At 38.8% G+C, this 17,432-nt stretch overlaps 2 protein-coding genes across 8 annotated transcripts in view; one reads left to right on the top strand and one right to left on the bottom strand.

Moving 5' to 3' along the window:
• The window catches only part of P2RY14 (purinergic receptor P2Y14), a 61,812-nt gene extending 59,383 nt beyond the window's left edge, over positions 1–2,429 (bottom strand). The window contains exon 1 of one of the 2 annotated variants that reach the window (XM_009201514.4): positions 2,070–2,429. The gene's annotated coding sequence lies outside the window, so the exon portion shown is untranslated. The remainder of the gene's footprint in view (positions 1–2,069) is intronic. The other variant, XM_003894947.5, reaches the window with a different exon arrangement.
• Positions 1–17,432, top strand: part of MED12L (mediator complex subunit 12L) — a 341,626-nt gene that overhangs the window by 181,985 nt on the left and 142,209 nt on the right. The gene's annotated exons all lie outside the window — the stretch shown is intronic.

Here is a 17,432-nt window from a genome sequence, read left to right as displayed (position 1 = left end):
AACTGTGAAATCACCTAAGGATGTATTTATCAGAATGTGTCTCCATTGTTAAACAACACATAGCTGCATCACTGTGTTAAATACTTTACAAATATTATCTGATTTAATCCTTACAGTGCTGTTTTACAGATAAGGTGGGGAGGAGGGGCACTCCTGACATCGAGAGGCTTTTTTCCCTACTCCTTTCCCCTTTTCCTGTCCACTTGTATTCTGTTTAAACATGTTAGCAATAATTAATAATCATTTGTTTTTAGCTATAACTTTTTCTCAAAGTAAATGTACATGGTACTAGATAAAACATTTTTATAGCTGGGGAATTTTAAATAGTATCCTAAAAATACATGGTTGAAGAGGATGGAAAATTGAAGGACATGGTGATGGTGACTGGGTGGCTTGGTGGAAGGGCAGGGAGTGGATATACCTATAGTGAGGCTGGGCTGATTGGAATCCTGTGGGCTGCAGGAGCCACCCATGGTGAATGGAGTGAAGGCGTCCTCCCTGTGCTCAGAGGATTCAAGGCTCCCGGGTAGATAAGCTGGGTGGCCTTGCTCAGGATAGTCACACCCTCTGTACCTGCTTCAGCTGTGAAGTAGGCAAATTATACTTCTTTCTCTGCACTGTACCCACTTCCCCTGAGTCTTCATGCTTTGAGTACCTTGGAATCTCCCCACTTTTTTTTTTTTTTTTTTTTGAGATAGGGTCTCACTCTCTCGCCCAGACTGGAGTACAGTGGCCTAATCTCAGCTCACTGCAACCTCCACCTCCCAGGCTCAAGCGATTCTCCTGCCTTAGCCGCCTCAGTAGCTGGGATTACAGTCATGCACCATTACTGCCTGGCTAACTTTTGTATTTTTAGTGGAGATAAGGGTTTCACCATGTTGGCCAGGCTGGTCTCGAACTCCTGACCTCAAATGATCCACTCACCTTGGCCTCATGAAGTGCTGGGATTACAGGTGTGAGCCACCATTCCTGGCCTCCCCCCCCCCCCCCCTTTTTTTTTTTTTTTTGCCAGACATGGCAATATACAGTTCATTCATATATACCAGTGTGTTAATTGTGTGTGCACAATTGTATGCCTGTTTGTATATATAGTATTCATAAATTTTATCAAAATATAAAATTCATTGCATGTTTACAAATCATAAAATATGCCATTGGTATTTTCTGAGTACATTGTTTTCTTTTTAACTTAATGGCTAGGTTTTTCTTCTAGTGCTAAAACTGATTATCAAGTTTGTATGTTTTAGAAAGATGAATATGCAAACTATTTTTTTTACTAGCATGATCTTTGATTCATTTTCTCCATAGGATTGATTGTCCTTGGTTAAAAAGAATATATATAGACAGGATGGATTGCATGGGCTTGGTTGAATAAGCTGATGTTGTGGGTCTGTGCTAATTCTCCTGAATGTAATTTAATTTATAATATTTAAAGAATTGTAAGTAATTTAGTTGATTAGTCATAGACTATAAATAAGTAGCATATGAACTCAAATATTTGCTATGCATAGGACATATATTTTTGTGATTTACAATTTAAAGGCATTTTATTTTATTAGGTGTTAATGGGGGTTAACTTACCCTAATAATGACGAAGATAAAAGCTTTTGCCTATATAAGTGTATGTACAAGTAAATGCAACTGTATATCTGTACATATATACAATTGCAAACAAAAACATACTGACGTAAGTATTATTCTAATCGATTTTGTAGTTTTGAGAAGCAATTTTAATACATATTTACGAGCTTTTGAAATGTTTGTCCTGGATGGCTACCTTTTAAACATTTTCTTTGATATCTCTTCATCACATATATTTTGACAGCCACTATTGAAAATCCTAAATAATCATAAATGATATTTCAGTATTGGAGCCCCATATTAGCATAGGGAAATATATTCATATGCCAATTACAGTTGTCAAACAAAAAGTAAGCCACTGAGAAAAATGTGAGTGGCAATGGTTCAGTGTTCCTTAGCTTTGTTGCTGTCCAACTCAGAAATCTTTTCTGTTCCCATGCACCATTCACATAAATGCAAGTCATTTCATGGAAAAGCTGTTTCCTTACCTGCGTCTAGGCCTTCATCTGTGAGAGTCACGCTTCACTCATTTTGAAATACCTCTCAGTGCAGGCTCCAAGGTGACACTGTTACAGAGTTCTTGCTCATCTTCAACTGTGGATAAAAATCAGGAACTTGACAGAAACCACAGATAGTGGGTCCGTCTGCTGCTGTGGTCAGATAGAATTTGTTGAAGACTGGGACGTGGAAACAAAGAGGAAGGAAGAGACGTTTTAATCTCTGTGGGTGTCAGGCTGACTTCTGAGCTAGTTCCTTTCCTCCAGTAATGCAAAAACAGTCCTGCTTTTTTATTTCTCCTCCTACTTTTCCCCACATCCTTACATCATCTGATGCACAGCCAGTCAACAACCGGTTTTCTAACCTTTGCCATTGTCAAATTCAACATGTGGTATGAGGTGGAGAACTGATGTGTAAGATATGGTTCTTTCTGAAGCACCCTCACAGAAAATTGTCAGCACCTTCACAGTATAACTCGCAGAGATGGGTAGTTGGAGCTACCTGGAAATGCGGAATTAACAGAATAAAGAAGTATTTTGACACCAGTGTCTACATCTTCTAGATAAGAGGAGTTGCATTGTCATTTTTCCCACATGAATTTTCCCGTATTTGAACATTACTGATAAATAGATCACAAGTAGGACTTCAGATAAACTCCTCGCGTGTTAACATTTTGGTGTTTGTGCTGTCTGTGTTACTATTTTGAAAGTCTTCATATTTTTAGTTCCTTTCAGGCTCTGTAGTATAATTGGTGATGTCCTGCAGTGCTCCACAGTCTTTCCCATTGACTATTAGTGCCATTAGATTTGGAAGTTCTCAGAAGATGGCTACAGAGTCCTCTTCAAAGTGTGAAACTCAGAACCAGAAAGAAAGAAAACAAGGGGCTGAAAAGCTTACCTTATAAGGCTCCTGCATTTGAAGTGTATTTACTTAGGCTGTTCCATTGCTAAATTATGAGTAACAGCTAGTAAAGTTCAGCTTGCCTTAAAAACATAACTATACATTTACAGTTATAATAATTATAACTGGCTTATGACATGCCAGTTACTATTCTAGTTGCTTTATACGTACTTGATATGTAGGAGGCAGTGTTCTGAACATTGGAGATGGAGTAGTGACTAAACACATACCCAAAGAGTTATTTCCCTCTTGAAGAGTATTTTCTTATTTTCTGCCTCACAGACTTACTAGTCACTATTTATCCTTGGCAAATACCTGTGAGACACAGAGCTTGTTTAGAGAAGTTCCCCATGTCTCCCTGCCACAGGGACTCTTCTTCAGACCTCCAGAGGGCCCCAGTAGTCCTCACTGATGCTTTGATTGAAGGGCTAAGAATACTTTTGTGCATAGAGAGGCTTGTTAGCTTCAGCTGCAGTGAGATCTGGTGGGTAAATAAGCTTAAGGACAATGGGACGTGAGGAGGAGCCGCTAGAGCCTGGTTATTACCAGGGCGCATTGCAGAGTCCTCCACTTGTAAACATTTTTCTGATCATATGGATGGTTTGGCATGAACAATATCTCTAAGCTGAGACTCTCAAGACTTCCCTGATGTATTGCAGGAGGTGCTGTTTACTCTGACAGTCTCAAAAACACCTATTAATTGTTCCAGGTCCCTTTTGTGCTTCTTGACTTCCCTGTGGGGTGTTCCACATACATGTTATTGAGTATGACTGGGGAGAACATTATAATGTTTTTGTCTGGAGCTCCTTGCTTTCCTCTTAATGCCGGGAGTTGCTAAGTCCAAGGCCAAAAGGATAGTCCTACAGGTGGTCCCCTCGTGGCAGGTGGTACAAATGGGTTGGACTCTATGTAAGACACTTGGGAGTAGAGGGATTATGGAGAAGTGGAGAGCTAAAGGGCCCACCGAGGGGGTCAGCTGTGTCTGGAAGCTTGCCAGAGTCATGGGCTGCATCTTGGGATGACCCAGTGTCTTCAGAACATGAAACGCTGATTTACATGTGCTGTTCTAAACACTCTATGTTTTAACTTGATTACTCACAATGACCCCATGAGTAAAGTAGGTCTGTCTACTTCCTCTTCCTCATCTTTTTCTCAAGGAAACTGAGGCATGGAGATGTTACATCAGGTGGCTGGAGCTGGGATTTAAACCCTGGCAGAGCCTGGAGCCTGTGCACTGCTACTGCCCTTATATGTCTCCTCTGATTTCATTTGTTGGTGTCTAAATCGAATACCTTACAAACCAGTGTAGACCTAATACCCTGTGGGCTAAAATAAAACCTGACTGTGCACTGTATTTGACTTGTGAGCAGTCAGCTTGTGACCTCTGTTCAGTGGTGTTATTGGCACGTAGCAGGACAAGGATGATGAGGGGTGGGGAGGGGGCAGACAGCCAGGCACTTGAAAGGAAAGCTCATCTGCAAAGATTGGATCAAGTCTCAAATGCACATACTCATACACTTGATTGAAGCGTACTCTCTCCCTGCTAGATCCTTTCACAGCCAAAACACCTGGCAACCCTTGGAGAAGTAACTATTCCTTTTTTTACAGGTAAGAAAATAGAGCCTCAGAAAATTTAACTCAGAGTTGTCTAAGCTAGAAAGTGGCGAGACTGAACTTTGAAGTAGTCTTTAGGTTGTGCTGGACATTTTGTGGATATGCTTAAATCACAGTTTAGCTTGTACACATTTTCCTTTATTTGAATTGGAAGTAAGTATTAATGTTTGAAAAAGTATTTTAGCCTGACAGACAGTATTTATTCTGTCTTCATATGTTTTTGAAATTAGATATTTTAGGCTGGGCGCAGTGGCTCATGCCTGTAATCTCAGCACTTTGGGAGGCCAAGACAGGCAGGTCACAAGGTCAGGAGCTCCAGACCAGCCTGACCAACATGTTGAAATCCTATCTCTACTAAAAATACAAAAATGAAATAAAATAAAATAAAAAAATTAGCTGGGTGTGGTGGAGTGCGCCTGTGATCCCAGCTGCACAGGAGGCTGAGGCAGGAGAATCACTTGAACCTGGGAGGTGGAGGTTGCAGTGAGCTGAGATCGCGCCACTGTACTTCAGCCTGGGCAACAGAGTGAGACTCCATCTCAAAAAAAAAAAATTTATTATGACTTTTAGCAACACAGATAACGACTCTTTTCAACAGTAGACACCAGGCATAATACAGCATAGCCAATAACAACATTATAATTAAAATAATAGAGGGCTTGGTCCTTGCATGAAGTATCTTTTAAAAAACAAAATCTAAAATAGTCAATATTTTCCTTTTGTCTGTGGTGTTTTGATTTATACTAAATAGTTCTGAATTCCCATTTCCTTTTGTGGAATCCTTAGATTAAAATATTGTGGATTTCCTCCTGACTAATCTTTTTCTCAGAGCCCTCAACATACCCCTGATATGACAACCACCCCAGCCCACCCCACGTGCCCACACATTGTCTGATACCATTTCCAGGCAGGACCCTGCCTTATTAGTAATAGGACTGGTTATATATAAACATCCCTTGTGTATTCATACTACAAATAGAGTGAGTTTAACACACGTAATCCCCAAATATGTCTGTAACTGTTTCCAGTCAGTTTCTATCCAGCCCGTCATCAACAGATCATAAATAACTGGCTGGCTCACATGTTGATTCCGTAAATGTCCTATTTTGCTCCTTACCCCAGAATTCAGCTATGCATAATTGTTACCATATGTCTTTTGAAATCACTTTTCTTTAAAATAAGTACGGAGACAACTTCACTGTTACTGCCCTTCCCCTGCCTGTCTCTGGTTGCTTTATTGAGCATAGTGAATAAGACACCAGCGCACCCAGCCTCGTCCCTACTTGCTCCCTTGGAGACTTGTTCGTGTGAGCCCTGTATAGATCTTATTCTTTTTTGTAGCTTTGTAGTATTCCATAATTTGTTTAATTAGTACCTATTGATGGATTTTCAGATAAATATGAACATTTTCAATGAATTTATTTTAACCATAGCAGATATTTACTGGGTTATATAATTTAGTTTTTTTTTTTTTGCTGGCAAGTGATTTATAATTGTGTGTGTATTTTGTATGTGTTGGGGGGCATGGCTGCCGAAAGGATCTCACTGGATGTTGATAAAAGGATATTGAGATAAGAATACAGAGGATTTTGGTAAAGGCCTAGTGTAAACATTTTATGAAAGTACAGTGTACAAGGATGTTTAAAGGAAGCATATTTGGAAATTGTCCTCTATAGGATCTCTGAAGGAACTGACATCCAAAATGCTTCTTGCTGGATGGCTCTTTTACTTGTAGAATGGGGGTGAAAGTCAACTTAATACTGTATTAAAAGAACGATGTGAGCCGAGGTTTAATGTTAGGAAAACCAGCAACGGTGGAGCAGTGCGTAATGTGGGAGATCCGAAATGTCATGCTCAGGACTTCATAATTTAGTGTGCCATAAAGTTTTTGAGCTTTGTAGTAAAGTAATTGAAAAAATGCATTGAAAAAGTGTAATCTTATGGGAAAACATCAAATGCAGACATGCCTTTTTCTTTTTCTCTATGTGAAGCATTCAGTTCTACCAGCTTGTTGATTTAGAGTAGTGGAGAAAGGGGGCAGAAATTATATCATTAAGTTGTGATTTAAGTCACTGCATTATAAAATAATGCCTTTTTGTTAAACCTCTTGCAATGAGTAACAGGACATGGGACGTCATTGGCAATTGTGCACTTGCCTTCATCTGATAATTACAATGGAGAAACAAATGCCTGGTACAATATCACCCCCTTCTGGTAGATTGAAAGAAGTAACAGTTTTTAAAAAATTATAGGTGCCTATATTTTATAGGCAGTTCACAAAACCTCACTTTGGTATGGATACTAACATTGAGTCATGGTTGATTGTCTAATCCCAATTAGTTGAAGTGTGCAAACAGATTTTCTGTATTGCTAGCAATAGATTGGGTTTAATTCTTGAAAATCAGAAGAACTGAATCTCGGTTGATAATAGCAAAGAATCAGAATTTAGAACTTTGTTACAAAAACAAAAACGTTTGTGTGTGTATTTTCTCTTTTCAGTATTTTTTTTTGGAAAGATGCTGAGGAAGCAGAGGAAAGCATTTTCTTTTTCACCTTCAGGTCTTACAAATGTGTCATCTCTCATTATCTTCCTTTTGTTCCCATTTGCTTGCAAGACTCACCACATCTTTGGACATGTCCCTAATACCTCAGTGTTGTCATTACTCTTCTTATGTGGCCTGTGTTTCTGTATCATGCGTAGCCATCCTTGCTGGCTTCGTTTTGTACCCGTGGTGTTCACTACCATAGTAGGTACTCAGAAGTATTTGTTAATTGAATATCTGTAACCGGAATGTGGGGAAGACAGAGAATATTCCCCAACTCTGTGCTCTAGTTCTGCAAGTAAAGATAAACGAGACAATGGAAATTATCTGAGAACAATGACTCTGAATATTTTAAATAATATCCCAAGTGTGTTAAATCATCTAATCACTTGTAGTTGTACACTTTTGAACACCTTTTGTGGGGTTTTTTTGTGTCTGAATCCCTGACCTGCATAATGATTCAACTTAGGACAAGTAACTAAGAGGATGACATACTGCTTTATCAGACAGTTTATTTGCTCAGCACCCTAACTGCTCAGCTTTTTAATACAGTGATAGGACAAGTTAGGAAAACAAGGCCTTGGAAAGTCCCCGAGTGACCTGGAATGAAACTTAAGGAATGTAGGAACATACTTCGTTTTTGTCAGATAAACTTTCCCACAGCTGTTCTGATAAACATTGCTGCTTGTTCATCCTGCCACTATGTGTGGGAGGAGCATGGCCTCAGCAAGTTTAAGGAAAGATTTGTGGTATTGACTTTTCAGGGAACTTGACTGAGGGTTAATTGAAGTCAAAGGAAGTGCAGTGGGTGATCACATGTACAGTTTTGTTTGTTTGGTTTTTTTCTACCCAAAGAATAAGCCACACCTGAAATTATGTAGAACAGTCATCTCTGGCCAGCAAATGATTTTAGCTAGGCACACTTATTTTTAGTTCTGGGTTGTGGGAGGGTTGTGTGGTTATCTTGGTAATTTAATTTCCTTGGTGGCCTGACTAGAACTGTGGTTTTAGGCAGTTAATGCTGTAGAGAGCTGAATATCTTTATAATTAATAATTCGAGCACAACAGTTATTCTTATGCTGTTATGTATGGACCAGTTAGTTTAATCAGAATGAAGAATCAGTGAGGCCTTTTTTTTTTTGAGACAGTTTTCGCTCTTGTTGCCCAGGCTGGAATGCAATGGCGTGATCTCGGCTCACTGCAACCTCCACCTCCCGGATTCAAGTGATTCTCCTGCCTCAGCCTCCCGAGTAGCTGGGATTACAGGCATGTGCCACTACGCCTGGCTAATTTTGTAGTTTGGTAGCGACAGGGTTTCTCCATGTTGGTCAGGCTGGTCTCAAACTCCCGACCTCCGGTGATTCGCTCACCTTGGCCTCCCAAAGTGCTGGAATTACAGGCGTGAGCCACTGTACCCAGCCCAAATTTTTATATTTAGTCTTTGAATGAGTCATTTAAGGAACAGCTATGCTAGTTCACTTGTCTGATTCTCAGTGGTCATGAGGTAGTGTGCTGTGGTCTGAATGTTTGTGTCCCTCTAATATTTATGTGTTGATAAAAAGAAATGAATTAATAGCATTTGCAGTAACCTGGATGGAGTTAGAGATCATTATTCTAAATGAAGTAACTCAGGAATGGAAAACCAAGCATCATATGTCCTCACTTATAAGTGGGAGCTTACCTATGAGGATGCAGAGGCCTAAGAATAATACAGTGGACTTTGGGAACTCAGGGGGAAGGATGGGAGGGAGCGAGGGATAAAAGACTACACATTGGGTACATTGTACACTGCTCGGGTGATGGGTTCACCAAAATCTCAAAAATCACCACTAAAGAACTTCTCCATGTAACCAAGCACCACCTGTTCCCCAAAAACCTATTGAAATAAAAAAAATAATAAAAGAAAAAATATGTTGAAATCGAATCCCCAATGTGTTGGTATTAAGAGGTGGGGCCTTTGGGAGGTGACTAGGCCATGAGGTAGAGCCCTTGTGAGTGGGATCAGTGGTTGTATAAAAGAGGCCCTTTGGCCTTCCACAATGTAAGGACACAGGGCACCATCCATGAGGAATAAGTCCTCACCTCACACGGAATCCGTTGGCTCCTTGATCTTAGACTTAGCAGCTTTCAGGACTGTGAGCAAGACATTTCTGCTGTTTATAAATTACCCAGTTTAAAGTATTTTTTTACAGCAGCAGGAATGAACTAAGAGAGGTGAGCTGTGTGACGGTGTGTGGTTACACTTTTGTGACTTCATTATGATAGAAGGATTTATTCAGAGCCCACCTTCTACTTGATTGGGCTTTGCAATCATCAGTCTCTCTCAGGAGAATCACAGACTTCCTGTGACCCCGCTGTTGTAGTTAGAGTACTCTGTGCCCTCACCTAGCTCTGCCTCCTGATCAGCTTTTCATGTAGTTGCAGACCAGTGCCTTGGAAAGGCAAATGTGGTGTCTCTCTCTAAAGGTCTCTTGAAATCAGTACAGAACATAAATTTTGTACCTACCAGTCAATAGTATTAGGAAAGATTTCTGATAGTTTTGTTTTGGAGTAGAGAAAAAATATAAATTAGAATTTAGATTATTTATTCCTTCTGCAAGCAAAAGCAATCAAATATTCACCTTGGGTGGACTGTGTTCCTTCTTGTGGTATTAAGCAAAACTTCAAGCAACAGGCGCTAACTCAGAAAACTGTTCTCCATGCTCCTAGAAAGTATCCATGAGAGATGTTTGTTGAATAGCTGCTAATCCAGCATCCAGGGGTTCCCAGTTTGTGTTAGCTCCATGGAAGAAGCTTCACAGCAGGGGGAGCTTCTTATTGATGAAATGGCTGGATTCATGGAGTTCTTTTTCCTTATCTTAAGCTGCTTGTTTTACTAGGTAATGCTGTCCTAACATAGACATATTTTCCTATGTATTGTGAACATAGGGGCATATATTCTTGTTTGCTCACACAGTCCCGGTTGAAACCTGCTGTGCCAGCTCAGTGAGTAACACTTTCACTCTCGAAAGTGTCCTGGTTTTGACAATAAATTACGCGAGCCATTCTATTTTATAATTATAAGTGAATAAAATGACTGAAAGTGTATGATTGATTGACTGGCTTAAACTAATATTCTCTTAGTTAGATATTATCTGTTATACTTATTAAGCAGTTTTTTCAGGCTTTAGTTGAGAGGGCTTCCCAGCTTCAACCCTAGCCTTAGAAAATTACTTCTTCCTCTCTAATTAGGGGCAATGCTAGTACTTCCTTATGGGTTTGTTTTGGGGATTAAATGGGTTAATACAAGTCAGGTGCTGGTATGTAGGGAGTGCTCAACAGACATTAGGTATTTTAATGTTATTAAAAAATTATCATTCAGTGTTAAAAGTTCTAGAAAAGAGTATGCAAAAGACTGGGAAGGAGCAGAAAAATCAAGGCCTCAAGTAGTATTGCCATCAATGTAAATCATGGCAGTTGGTTTATTTTTCCTCTCTCAGCGTGGCACAAAATAAGAGGTGGGGTCCAGGTGGCATCCAGTGGGATGCCCACCTCCAAAATCCTTTCTTATCCATGAGACCAGACATGCTACCATTGGGGTTGAGCTACAGTGGGTATCAGGCCAGGCGGGGCAGAGACCTGCATTGTCTATTTCTGGGGGAGGAGTGGCAAGATTTGGTAGAAGGTTGATAATGGGAATGAAGAAAAGAGGGCACTCAGATTTTTAGTTCAGGGGGCCTGGGTATATGATGGTATTGTTAAATCAGTTCAGGGGGAAGGGGCCTCCTTGGAGGGGTGGAGACAGAAAGTGTTGCAGTCCTGGTGACAGGATGGACTTTGTAGTCAGACCCCCGAGCTTCAAAACCTGCCGCCATCACTTCACTTCCTAGCTAGATGTGCCTCAGTGTCTTCATCTGCAATAGGACATCTACTATATAAGGTTCTTGTGGCGATTTAAAGGTTTTTTAAAAAGTAAAGCATGTAGGACAGTGACTGATGAGCATTATGTAAGATTTGATCATTATTACTATTTTTAACTTGCCACTTTAGGGGTTTCTATGCAAAGTATATCTATATATCTATAGTTACCTTTCAAATAGCATTTGTAGAAAACTTCAAAGCAGACATCTACTGAAGCTTCATAATAAACTTTATAGAAATCATTGCTTTCTTTTCTTTTTTTTTTTTTTTTTTTACCATTTTTTTGTGATTAATAGAAGTGGCCAAGAAAAAGTTTACCCTATATTTACTGTTTATTTATTAATACTCTATCCCTTCCCAAATTTGTTTGGTACCTACTGATATCTAGAGGTCTAGGTTTCTATATTGCTTGAAACCTTGGTCATATTCTTCTGTCTTTCCACAAATGGCTCAGGAATCCCCATCAGGGTTCTCACTGTCGGCATTACTGCCCAGAGAGTATTTGTTGATTTCAGGATATTTTCTTGTTGTCCCTGTGTTCAGTGGCTGGGGCCATGAATGCTTTATAGTATGCAAAGTATGAGGCACAATTCTTACATGGTGAAGAATTGTCCTGTGCTGCTTATGGGAGTGACCCATTAACTTTCCCATGGGTGAAAAGCTTGTTCATCAATATCTGAGCCTACAATTTCAGTCCATTTTACATATAAACGTATTTTGTCTGGTTTAATATACACCAGCCTAATTTTTCCAAGTATGTAGCTACTGTCTACTAAATAGTCTTATTTGGAATCTTGTCAAGAATTATTTATTTTGGAAATCCACATCACTAATGGTAATAATGTAAGTTGTGTTTGGGTCACAAATATTTGTATCTGTTAAATTCACATAATTAAATGGATAGATCCAAGCATTTTACCACTTCATGTTGAATGGATGAATGACATTATTTCAAATAGTTGTGCCTAAGCATTTACATGTTACATTACATGTCATTATGTATTTTTCTCTCCATTTTTCCTTTGAATTATGATTACGGTTACATATACACTTATAGGCAGGCAGTCCTTGATTTCACAGTTCTGAAATATATTTGAGTTATGATTTAGTTAAATGATACCAGTCTCCCTGCAACAGTCCACATTTTAGTTACCACAGTATATTAGCTGTAAGTAGTTGCATAAAGACCAAACTTAATTGCTAGTTCTGCAGTTCACAGATCATCATGTAAATAACATACAGGAGCGGCCAATGATTTCACTTCTTTCAAAGTCTGTTGGTGATTGGTCACTGCTCATCTGGTATTCAGTTCATGCACAGGTGGCAGCAAAGTGTGTAGTTGTGTTGCCTCCTTGTTTGTCAATAATAAACCTCATGACATTTTACAAAAAGAGATATTTGAAAGAGAGTGTACCAACAAAAATGAAAATTCAGGAGAGAAATGAAAAGTGATAATATAGGAAGTGAAATTTGAATCACAGGCATATGGAATTACGAAATAAATAGCTAATCAGGGGAAGGTTAAACCTCTATAATATGCTGTTAGATGAACTTAGTAAAGGCAAAGTTTTTAACATCTACAATGAACGGATGAGATATCCCAGAGTAAGTGATGCTGACAAGAAACTTCACAATTAAGGAATTTTTGAAATATTTCATGACATGGAAAGCACAAAGGATAAAATGTTGGAAATTGACTCATACTTACAAAGGAACATGACAATTCTGTATAGAAGGTGTAGAAAAGGATACTCACACTGTATTTATAAGTTATATACCGAGAGGAAGTCAAGAACTATTCAAAGACGTATGATATGGTTCAGGCTTTTTGAAAAATACGTAGAGGTAATTCATCGTTGGGTAATTGACAGATGGCTTTCTATGTTATGAAAGATATTTTGCTTTAAGCTAGCAGTAACCATCTTAAGCATTGGATATAACTTTTCAAGACTGTTTAAAAACTATCATGGGTTAAGGGGCTGATGTACATTCTTTATGCTAAACTTGTTAGCCTCAGTTATATGTGCTGTGTGTTTGTCTGCATATGTATTTATGTAAATGTGTCCAGAATGTTGGAAAGCCTTGCATGTAACATTTAAACCTATACCTAGACTTGGAGACTCTGGGAAACCTGGTATCTGTTTGCAGATTCTTGTTCATTAAATCAATCAGATGTGTGGTTCAATTCTAGGAGTTGCTGGGGAGTCTGCCCCAACTACAACCACTGAATATTCTCGAACATAATTCTTTTTTTTTTTTTTTTAAAGACAAAGTCTTGTTCTGTTACCCGGGCTGGAGTGCAGTGGTGCAATCTCGGCTCAATGTAACCTCTGCCTCCTGGGTTTGGGCAATTCTCCTGCTTCAGCCTCCTGAGTAGCTGGGATTACAGGTGCACACCACCATGCCTGGCTAATTTTTGTGTTCTTTTAGTAGAGATGGGTTTCATCACGTTGGCCAGGATGGTTTCGAACTTCTGACTTTGTGATCCGCCTGCCTTGGCCTCCCAGAGTGCTGGGATTACAGGCGTGAGCCACCACTTGCGACCGTAGTCTAACATAATTCAAAGAGAAGTTGGCCAGTTTACTTTTATTAAGAATGTTTGCCTAAATTGAAATAAAAGGAATTTCTAATTGAATTCTGTATCTTGAGTTTCCAACTAAGGAGAAAAAGAGATGTGTGTCTCTAAGGGTGACTTTTTTTTTTTTTTTAAATCATTTTTATAATTTTAGATGATTTCCTTTCATTGTGGCTTATAAGAAAACTTTAAGAGTATTCAAAATGAAAGTTGCATTCAAAATGACTCTTATGAGTTTCTTGATAAATTGATGGAAAATTTTATTTAACACTGATAGTCTTACTCCTCCCTGTTCCATTCTACTGATGATTTTGTGTACTTTTGAAACTATAGATAAATTATACATTTAAAATCTTTTTTCTATAAGTTAATTTAGAAAGAGCAGTCAATATTCGTAACATTTTCCCATGAAATTCGTGTTATTATAGCCTTGTTAGTTTTTGTTTTTTTACATCTGTAACAAAACTTGACGACATTAATTATTCTTTTCAAGCATTTCCATATTACATTGAACTGGGCAGCTGCATGATACACATTTGTATATATTAGCATTAATAAAGATGTTTAAAGGAAAACTGTAGCAAAGTGCTAGACTGTGTTACTGTGAATTCAAATGCCGTAAATACGACAAAAGTTGAATTTTCTTCACCTGTTTTGTGAGTTTTACCACTAGATGGTGATGGAGGACTGGGGAGTGTGCTGAATTCTGTGTCTACTATGATACTTGTATTATGTTGAAAATCAAAAATGTTTGTGCTTAACTATTTAACTTTAGAAGTCATTTAGGAGTATCCAGAGATTCTTTTATTTATCATGCTGAGCACAATATCTTTTTATATGGTATGTGCTTAGTATTTATGGATTTGTTAATTGGCTTCTTGTGGTGGTTAGTTTGCGGACAGTCTTTATAAGATTTAAATGGTTCCTAAGCTTTATTTTGTCCTTGTTTTCTTGTTTATTTTTTTCTAGTATATCACATTTCCTCATGGTGATCACTACATTTCTTTATGTTTCAGTTGTATGTATTCTCTTCTTTGCATGTGTGCGTACACACACACACACATACACACAATTTTGACTTGAGTATTTAAATTTATGCATTCCCCTAGGCACCATTCTCTTGAAACTATGGTTGAGAAGCAAAATACTATCATACTGTTTCAAATTGAGGATAAAATATTTATGAATGAATATAACAGTAACACACACATTGGAAGATTTTCTACAAGATCAGTTTCTCTGAATGTCAGTTTTATGAAGAATAGAAACTTTCCTTTTGGAAATTCTCTGAATATGTTTCTTTTCTGCATAAAAGGAAGAATAAATACAGTATTTATTGCCTTCTGGGAGGATTCTGAAATACTGAATGTAATCCAAAAGCCCTAAGTAAGAAATTTTGGATTTCAAATTTTAGTTTATTCCCAAAAGCCAGTTTTGAAATAGCAATCACATGTAATTATTTTCTTCAATATTAATAGAGTATTATGTAGCTTCTGACACTAGCATCATGTATTATTCCCACTGATGTTATTTAGCTCATGTAAATGATTCATTTTTCATTGACCTCGATAAATACTTTTCATTCCACAGCATGGGAATTGGTATGAAATATAAGCAGTGCGATATTGATGGTTTTTGTCATATGACTTTTTAAAAAAATTGGGATGATGTTCTCTGTTTTTAATTCCATATTTGAAGATATTCCATTGATTTAATAATGTTATGTAGGAGAAATAAAGCTACTGTCACATTAAACGTGCCCGGTAACTATATAGCAGTCTAATTTTAGAAATATTAAGGTAGGATTTAAATGTCTTAAAGACCTGTTAGAATTGAAGCCTAAATGAAAGGATTAAATGAGATATGGGATAGAGAAGTACTTACTAAATTTCAAAGTGCTTAATGGAGCCCGTTGATGCTGTTAAAGAGATCATACATTTAATAGCATATATAAACAGGGAAGTAGAGAATATCATTTTTGAGGTTATTGACTGGGAGGGCTGTGGTGTGGTAGAAACAGAGGATGAAGAGGATAGGACATGTTGTACTGAAGGTATTTTCCCAGCCACACTATTGCTCCTTTTTTTTTTTGATGGAGTTTTGCTCTTTTGCCCAGACTGGAGTGCAGTGGCGTGATCTTGGCTCACTGCAACCTCCGTCTCCAGGGTTCAAGAGATTCTTCTGCCTCAGCCTTCCGAGTAGCTGGGCTTACAGGTGTGTGTCACCATGCCCACCTAATTTTTGTATTTTTAGTAGAGATGGGGTTTCACCATGTTGGCCAGGCTGGTCTCGAGCTCCTGACCTCAGGCGATTCCCCCATCTTGGCCTCCCTAAGTGCTGGGATTACAGGTGTGAGTCACTGAGCATAGCTTACTCCCCCCGCCCCCCCTTTTTGTTTTTGAGATGGATTTTTGCTCTTTTTGCCCAGGCTGGAGTGTAATGGCACGATCTCGGCTCACTGCAAACTCTGCCTCCTGGGTTCAAGCGATTCTCCTACCTCAGCCTCCCGAGTAGCTGGGATTACAGGCATGCGCCACCACGTCCGGCTAATTTTGTATTTTTAGTAGAGACGGGGTTTCTCCATGTTGGTCAGACTGGTCTGCTCCTCCTTTTTATATATATGTAGAGAAGCTGTAATTTACCCATGACTTTCTGGGGAAAGTGCAGAAAAGAATTGGCCTTTCAAACTACCTTTTCTTAATTAGCTGATCTAAAATATGACCATCTTAATCTAGCTAGTGACACACAATTGGGGGCGGGGATAGCTATGCAAATGACCAACTGAGGTATATGTAAATTCGTGCACTTCAGTGTCCATTGCATTTATAGAATTGGAATCTTGATGGACAGATATTTTGATAGAAGTCCTCAGATAATACTTTTAACCACTATGCCACTAACTTCTCTGCCAAACCTGACTGACTTAAAGTAAGACACTAGACACTTAGAGTAAGATTCTTTATAGTCCCTGAATTCTTTTCCTGTACCTAACAATGATAGTCATTGTTGAGCTAAGTTATTCTTGTACTTTCATTTTTGCTTCTTAGAACTTTGCAGTTTACAAGACTCTTTAAGTATTGTACTGTGTTATGTGTGTGTGTTTGACTGTTAACCATAACGTCTTCTTTTAATCAGCAAACATGCCTTCGCTCCTCCTCTGTTAATGCATCCCCCACGAGGCATTTATGTTGCTGGAGGACAGTCTCTTACCCAGAGGAATGAAAGGTAGTGTCACAGGAGCATCACAGGAGTGGGGGTGAGGCATGAAGCAGGCAGAGGAGGCAGAAGCATTTCTGCGGCTCATTCCTACTTGCTTTTGGAGCCCTGAAGGTGAGCTCTGACCTGGACACAGAGGGTCCTAAAAATGATGCCTTTAAACACACACACACACACAGACACACACCCCCACACACCCCTACCTGCATTTCTATAGTGCTGAGTAAAGGAAAAAAATAATTTAAAAAAATCCCCACACACAGAGAACGAGGGGATGATCGCCAAAGATCTTAGTTTATAGATGGAAAGTAGTATGTTCTTTTCCTATCCTTGAACTTCAAGGATAGATATAATTTTCTTTTTTATACTTTTTGTTCTCTGCAAAAGTGGCTTCAGAGCAGCAGCTTTTCCTGGAGGATGGCCACAGTGCAGGGACATTGCTGTGACTCATTCTGCCCTTTCACTCTGCTCCTCAGACTTCCAACCATTAACCCTGCCATTGAGCCATGTGTTACCTCTTGTTTATCTCTTTGCTGTGTCTTAATGTTTTCCTTAGTTTCAAATTATGACCCCATTTCATATCATTTTAGTTCTTTGAATTCATA

Source organism: Papio anubis, chromosome 2 (genome assembly GCF_008728515.1).
Source record: "Papio anubis isolate 15944 chromosome 2, Panubis1.0, whole genome shotgun sequence".
In the NCBI taxonomy this organism is placed as follows: domain Eukaryota; kingdom Metazoa; phylum Chordata; class Mammalia; order Primates; family Cercopithecidae; genus Papio; species Papio anubis.
The sequence above is the reverse complement of the archived record's forward strand: the minus strand, read 5'-3'. Positions and strand labels throughout refer to the sequence as shown.